Below are 7502 nucleotides of genomic sequence, written 5' to 3' on the forward strand. Positions count from 1 at the left end.
CCAACAGAGACGTGGCCTGGTATCTACTAAGGCACTCGGTATTGTTTAGGTTTCCCTGGAGACTCGTTCTCAAATATCATCTGAGACGTGCAGTTCTCTCGGTTGTATTCCTCAGTTATTTCACGGGGGCCCTACTGATGGGCGGGGAGGTGTGGTGCCAGGGAAGCATCCTTGACCTTGTGGGATGAGGTCTCAGTGTTCAGTAGCCTGTGCCCCTGGGCCGTGACCTCTGCATGTGCTGCTGCATGGCCTCCCCCGACCCTGTCTCCCTACCTTAGGTGGACAGGATTTACAGAATGGAAGAGTGTTGGGTGTTTCCCTTCCTCTAGGTCAGTCAGGCTCCGATATAACCTCTGTAGATAAGGCTCTTGAAAAGTAGTTTCTCTCGAGGGCAGGACAGATGCGCTGGGCATATTTAGAATGGCTGTTCTCTCCTTCCCCCATGCCAGAAACAGGAGGGGAACTCCCTCTGGTATTTATTGTGAGAACCTGTAGGTAAAACCCAAGGCCCAACCCCCCAAGGCAGGACCCCGCCCCCTTCTCCCCCTAACCTCCAGAGTTTTTAATTTTCAAACTTGTCCACATGGAGCCTCCAGCAATTTGTCAGTTACAGTTTAGGTTTCCTGCCATTGCACTGGTTCCCAAGGACATTTCCCCTGGTGGGATCCACCCATCTGTCTGCAATTTTGGAGGTTTGCCCCGTGACCTCAGTTCTCTGATAGATTCTGTTTGTTCAGCTTTTTTCTTTTGAGTCGATGGGAGAGATGACTTCCAACCTCCTTACATGCTGGGCTGGAAACTGGAAATCCTTCGATTTTTTTTTACAAATTAGTTGAATAAATGCTGTAGGAATGGACAGCTATTGGTTGCTTCACTACACTTTGCTCTAGTTTTGCAAATCTGAACTGTATGTTAATCAATCACAACGTAATTGTACAGGAAGAGATGCACGTTCATACCAGCGAAAGGTGCTTCTTAAACATGATGATGATCCCCTATGATTGACTATTTTCCTACACCAGATTGCATAATACAGAAAGCAGCATGTGTAAGTTATATTACCCATTTTAGTCAATAACTCCCTAAACTAAAAGTGACATATTCTACATGTATTGATCATGGTATGGCTAAGCTACAGTAACAAATACTTCTTACATATTAGAGGTATACTCCTCTCTCACGGACACAGTTTGGGAGGAGGTACTTGACCAGTACGGATGGCAAAAGAGCCTGCAGAGACCTGGGTCCTCCTGTGTTTGGCTGCTGCAGTGTTGTTCTGTCCAAGTACTTGAAATGGGCTCAGCTCCTTGTCCACACTTCAGCCTGAAGAAAGAGAAAATCTAGAGAACAGGCAATCTTCTTGTAAGTGATGCAGAACTTGCACAATCATCTCTGCTCACGTCCGCTGACGCAAACTTAGTCCAGTGGCCAACTAACTGTGAGGGAGGCTGGTAAATGTAGTCTCTAGCTGTGTGGCTAGATATCGGGAGGATGGACTGAGGATAAATTAGCGATCTTCTCTAGCACTGCGTGACTCTGTGCCTGTGGAGAACATAGCCTTGCTTAGAAGTTTTAAAATGCATTTTGAAGTCCAACAAAAGTACCTGTGTTTTTAGGTGATATCAATATTAGTAACTTTCTCTTAAAAGTATGTTCAAATGAAAATCTTCCACTAAATACACAGAAGACACTCTGGAAAATGCACTTTAGTGATTTTGTGGAGTTTCAAAGACTAATCAGTATGTAATCTGGATGCTCGCTGTTTAGTTAGGAAATACTGCATGTGATGGAAATGTGAAGTGTGTGTGCGTGTGTGTGTGTGTGTGTGTGTGTGTGTGTGTGTGTGTGTGTGTTGGGGCATGGTTTCAGATGAATCAGTTTTAACATAGTGTTCTATCTGAAGAAATATATACTGCAGTGGCCCAAAGTAACTTAAAAGGAATTTTAATATTTTATGTGCATTTCTAAAGAAATGTTAAGGAGATCTGTGTTATAACCCACACGATTATTTTTAAGATATTATCTGTCTTCCACACTTCTTTCATTCTCTGCATGTTCCCAACATCCACCTTTTATGGCTTCTGTCTTCGACCTCCTGCCCTCACATCTGGCTCCTTCTTATTTAGATCAGTTTAGAATTGAGCTTCTTTTCATAGTTTCATTTCTGCTTTGCTCATCACCTGGACTGTCCTCAAGAAAGAACCCAGGGCTGACCCAGGAAGCAAAACCCCTTCCCTGTTCTTCATGCATCTCCCTGTCTCCTAATTTTGCATCACAGAAATACCAAGAACTAGACTGGCACAGAAAGGGTGCCTGAGATGGGGGTGGGGGGAAGTCTGCACAGACGGAACAAGCAGGCTGTGAACGCTTATGCGTTAAAACGCCTTGTTTCCACCATACATATGTTATTAAGAGCTCTCGTGAGGATAATGTGGACTGCTATAACTCCAAAACAGATGGAAAGTCTCTCAGTTTAAAAATAGTCGCAAAGCTGGGTTTATACAGGTGTCCCACCTGAAGGCAGAGCTGAACAAATTAATGCTCACAGTGGACTTTGAAACTCTAATCTGTAAAGTGCAAAGGGAAGGGAAGGGAACTAAAAACTATTGAGCACTTACTCAAGTATTGTGTTAAGCTCTTTAAACAGTGTTGTGTCATTCACAACCCCCATTAACCCTTTAAACAGTGTCGTGTCATTTAAACCCCCCATTAACCCTGCGGATCAATGTTCTCAGCCTGGAGATCTACAGACCATATTCTTGCTATTCCATGAGTGGTGAGATTTTAAAATGCTTGTGTGTTCACATCAAAAATAATATTAAAATGTTTAATATGATGTAGTGCAAATGCCTGACAATAAGCTCTTTGAACGTAAGTGCCTGACATTAAGCTTTTGATCACAGAAGCATCCATTTCAAAGACATCATCTCCTGTAAATAGATTGCCAGCTGTGTGACACGGTTAGTAGCTAAACAACTAGATAAGGAACTAGGCTGACCCTCTTCCTGTGAAGTTCCCCGTTTAGAAAGTCCTGGGTAATCTCGATAACTGACTGCTGGAGTGATCCCACTTTTCCCTCCTGCACCCTAATTCCCACCTCATGTTTTAAATTTGCCAATAAAGAATGAACCCATAAAACCCTAGGCACCCACCCTGAGACCCCAGTAAAGGCAGAGCCCCAGGTGCATGCTGCCTCTCTCTCTACCCGTGACCTTGCTGTGTGGTTCCGTTCTGGTGGGTACGGAACCTGTGAGTAATAAACCTTGTTTTTTCCAGTGCCCTGATGCTTGTTGCTGAGGTACATCTTGCAATCATAATAAGAATGACAAGGGCTGGTCCAGTCACTACATTGGCTCTCATTGGTAAATGTCTGGGGACCTTGCCATAGGTAATATGGGCCCTGGTGAATGCCATCTGGCATTCCTGGGGATAGCATCACTGTCAATAGGATGAGACCAACACAAAACCCATGAGCATATTCTGGACCATCAGGAGGATTTATTTTATCATCCAATACTTATAGCCAAAGAGTCACACAGTATCTCAGTGTGCTACTTTAATTGAGGTAGACTGATGAGAAGGGCACAAAGGCAGACTTAATAAATGACACACGTATGCCAAGTAGAGGCCAAAAGATCTCATATTGTATGAAAGGAATGATGGCTTTGCAGGAGTTTAGATTCAGAATAGGGCTAAGAGATTTGAGTCATCACCTGGCATGTGGTAGCAAAGCCATATTCTAAAGGACACGCATCATGGCAGTATCATGTTAATAACTGGGTACAAACAAGACAATACCATCACACTGTTAATGCCGTTTCCTTGAGTTTTGTTGTTTTTATGAGTATTGTAACAAATTTACAAATTTGTGTTGATTTATATCAAAGTGGTAAATTGGATTATTCTTCCCAATTTTTCAGTCCTTCTCTATTATGTTATTATACAGCCAAGCTTATGTCCTGTGCCTTTGCAGTACCTTACACCAGAGAAGACAGAATGTTATAGGAGGCTGGGAAAAAAGCAACCTGTATTATGTGGCAGTGAAACATTGGCAAAACTGTCACTTTCTTATTTTTTTTAGATATTTTTTAAAAATGAGATCTTTTATTCATGGTTTTTATTTATATAGTTTAATGCTATATAGTAGGGCATAAGAGTTTATAAGAACTGTTATATCTTTTTTTTTTTTTTTGGCTGTGTTGGGTCTTTGTTGCTGCGCACGAGCTTTCTCTAGTTGCGGCGAGCAGGGTCTACTCTTCGTTGCGGTGCACGGGCTTCTCTTTGCGATAGCTTCTCTTGTTGCGGAGCATGGGCTCTAGGTGCGCGGGCTTCAGTAGTTGTGGCTCACAGGCTTCAGTAGTTGTGGCTCGCGGGCTCAGTAGTTGTGGCTTGTGGGCTCTAGAGCGCAGGCTCAGTAGTTGTGGTGCACGAACTTAGCTGCTCCGCAGCATGTGGGATCTTCCCGGACCAGGGCTCGAAACCATGTCCCCTGCATTAGCAGGCGGATTCTTAACCACTGCACCACCAGCGAAGTCCCAGAGATTTTTCTACTATACGCCTTACTGCTGCTTTTTATTAGCTTTAAGTAACTTCCCTTTTGTTTAGGTGATTATTAAATTAAAATTTGACATAAGAGCATACAGAGATCAAAGGAAAGACAAAAAAATGTTTTCCAAAAGGAAAGATAGAAAGGACAAAGATAAACTGCCAGATTCAAATGATGAGACCTGGCAGAATAGCTATAAGCAAAACCTAGAGTTACCCAAATCCTGTCAGATCTTTTCACCATCAGAGGACTGTGTCTCATGTGTCTCTGCTCTTAGCAGCTAAGAACTGCTTTCAAAATACTTCAAAACCTGTGACCATTCACCAGTTTCGACGCTAACATCATCACAGTGTGCAGCCTGAGAAAGGCCGCGCTGCAGGCAGTGTGGAGTGAGGCTTGGAAACCAAAGGGCAGACTCCAAAACAAGCAGGTTCTTTTAACGTTCAAGAGAGATTTTCTTGTTTAAGTTTTCCTCATTGGAGCATAATTTGAGTAGTTTCAGATGTGAATCGCATCAGGAAGTGGGGGAAACCCCTCTAGAGTATTATTTTTTCACATGGCTTGGTGCTAACAGGCCCTTTTAAACGTGGAAGAAACTCATAAGGTCCTTGGGATAGTTTTTCACACACTGTCTGTTTGGAACCCTGTCATCAGTCAGGCCGTGGTGAGAGTCTTTGCTTCCTTAAATCATTGCCTCTTTGGGTGAGGAGAGACCCTAAAGGCCACAGATGTGTCAGCAGCCCCAGGTCCGCCCTGTCTGTCTTGGGGGACCTGCGGTGAGTACACGGAGGTGAGTTGATAACAAGAATGTGTAGTTGATGAGCACTGCTTCCTCAAGGAAAGCTGGGCGAGTGCTCAGCGGTGAAAAGAAATGGGAAAACTCATAAGAAAAGGGGGAGGTTAAATCTCTCTCCCAACCACTGATACCCAATTTCTGTCACTTGAGAAAACTCCTTCTTTATTTCTGAAACATCTCAAAAGATGCCCACTTCTTAATTTACTGGTCATCTCTTGGGAAAAGGAATCCCCACTTTCGCAGGACACCCTGGGACACAGTTGCTCTGGAAGCAGTTTTCAATCAGAAGGACAGTTACCCCATGGACTGGGGGTCTCTTTCAGGAGAAAAAGCACAAGCACCGTGGTTCAGGCTTGGGAGGTGAAACTCCTTACAGAGGCCGCCCTTCGCAGCTCACTCACTGTCCTGGGAAGTTCCCTCTGAAGTTCGGAGTTTCTCTCCACGAGTCCCCTGTCCTGGCCCCCTTGTCACTGATGGCTTCTGGGACAGAGAGCAAGGGCAGGCTTTGTTCTGCAACATCCTCAGGAAAATAACACTTCAGCCCCTCAAACTAACATCGATAAAAATCAAGGATTTTTGGGCTTCCCTGGTGGCGCAGTGGTTGCGCGTCCGCCTGCCGATGCAGGGGAACCGGGTTCGCGCCCCGGTCCGGGAGGATCCCACATGCCGCGGAGCGGCTGGGCCCGTGAGCCATGGCCGCTGGGCCTGCGCGTCCGGAGCCTGTGCTCCGCAGCGGGAGAGGCCACAGCAGAGGGAGGCCCGCATACCACAAAAAAAAAAAAAAAAAATCAAGGATTTTTTCTGACAAAACTGAGACTCCCACAGATGCTTTAATTATTGATTAATGGATCGATTGCTGTTTCCACGACCGTAGGTGCGGCCACCCCTCCATCTCTGCCTCTTCTACCTTCCCCCACTCTTTTCTGCAAGTGCTAGTTCAGTTCTTCGTGTCACGGGAATAGAGACACAGAAAAGGAGTGTCGCTGGGAGTTTGGGAAGGAGGGGAGGTATCAATCATCTTCTCGATGTAGTTTTTGCAGTAGACTTTCTTTAAAACCCACATCACTTTGAGCTTCTATGATGTTTGAAACAAACTGATAGGAGCAAAATGGATGTAAACATGCATTTTGACAATTTTAAAACATATTTGAGTGAAATATCACAATATTCTCAAAAGCTTCAAACTACATGTCTAATTTTTTTTACTGAATTAGGCTTTGTTTTCTCTGATCTAAAGGTAGATGTGAAGTGATTATAATAACTGTTAGATACTTGACAAAATGTGGCATATCTCTGAGGCATAAATCTGAAATTAACACTGAAAACAGATATAGTTCTGTCTTATGTGGGACACTGTACAGATCTTTGTCTTTAGTAATTCATTTTGGGTAGATATATTAGGTTCTTTTTGTTTTAAAATTCTTTCAAAATTATTCTTTACCAAGTATTTAAACTAATTTATTTTTATTAAAAATAAAACTTTCTCGAAAAAAGGACAAGAAAATTCCCTACACAACCAGGTAGGATGAAAGAAAGAAAGAAGAAGAAAAGAGGAAACAGGAAGGGACCAGCACCCCTGGTGGGGAGCTAAAGGTAAGGAGAAGTCTCCACACTCAGAGAAGCCCCTCTCGGTGTGGAGATCAGCTGGGGCAGCAAAGGGCCTTTGGGGGATCAGAGGAGAACACACCAGGCGGTCTGTGGAAGGCAGGACAGAGTAAGGGCTGCACGCAAGGTCCCTGCCACAGCCCTGCGCTCCCCGCCCTGAGTCGTGTGTCTCCTGGTGCGGAGGGGCCGGGTGCTGCAAAGTGGGGTTTGGAGAGCGAGCCCAGGGAGGGGACAGCTGCTGGCTGTGAAGAGACAGCCTGAGGAGTAAGGAGCCCCATGACCGGGAAAGTTCTTGGAGGAAGCCCGGGACCACAGAACCAAGGCGCCATTGTCGAGAGGTGCGCAAGGAGCGGGGCAGCCGTAGCAAACCCCTGCCAGCCCACTGGCCCCTGCATCTGCGGGCACTGGAGGGGGTCCCACCAGAGCGAGCATGTCCCAGTCTGCTGCAGCTTCCTGCTGGGCTCTGCTGCTGCAGGCACTTTGCGGACGCCCCAGTCGTGGCCGCCATATCCCTCCCCAGCCTGAGCGAGTACGTGCCCCAGTCAGCCGCTGCTT

This window comes from Physeter macrocephalus, chromosome 11 (genome assembly GCF_002837175.3).
Source record: "Physeter macrocephalus isolate SW-GA chromosome 11, ASM283717v5, whole genome shotgun sequence".
Classification (NCBI taxonomy): domain Eukaryota; kingdom Metazoa; phylum Chordata; class Mammalia; order Artiodactyla; family Physeteridae; genus Physeter; species Physeter macrocephalus.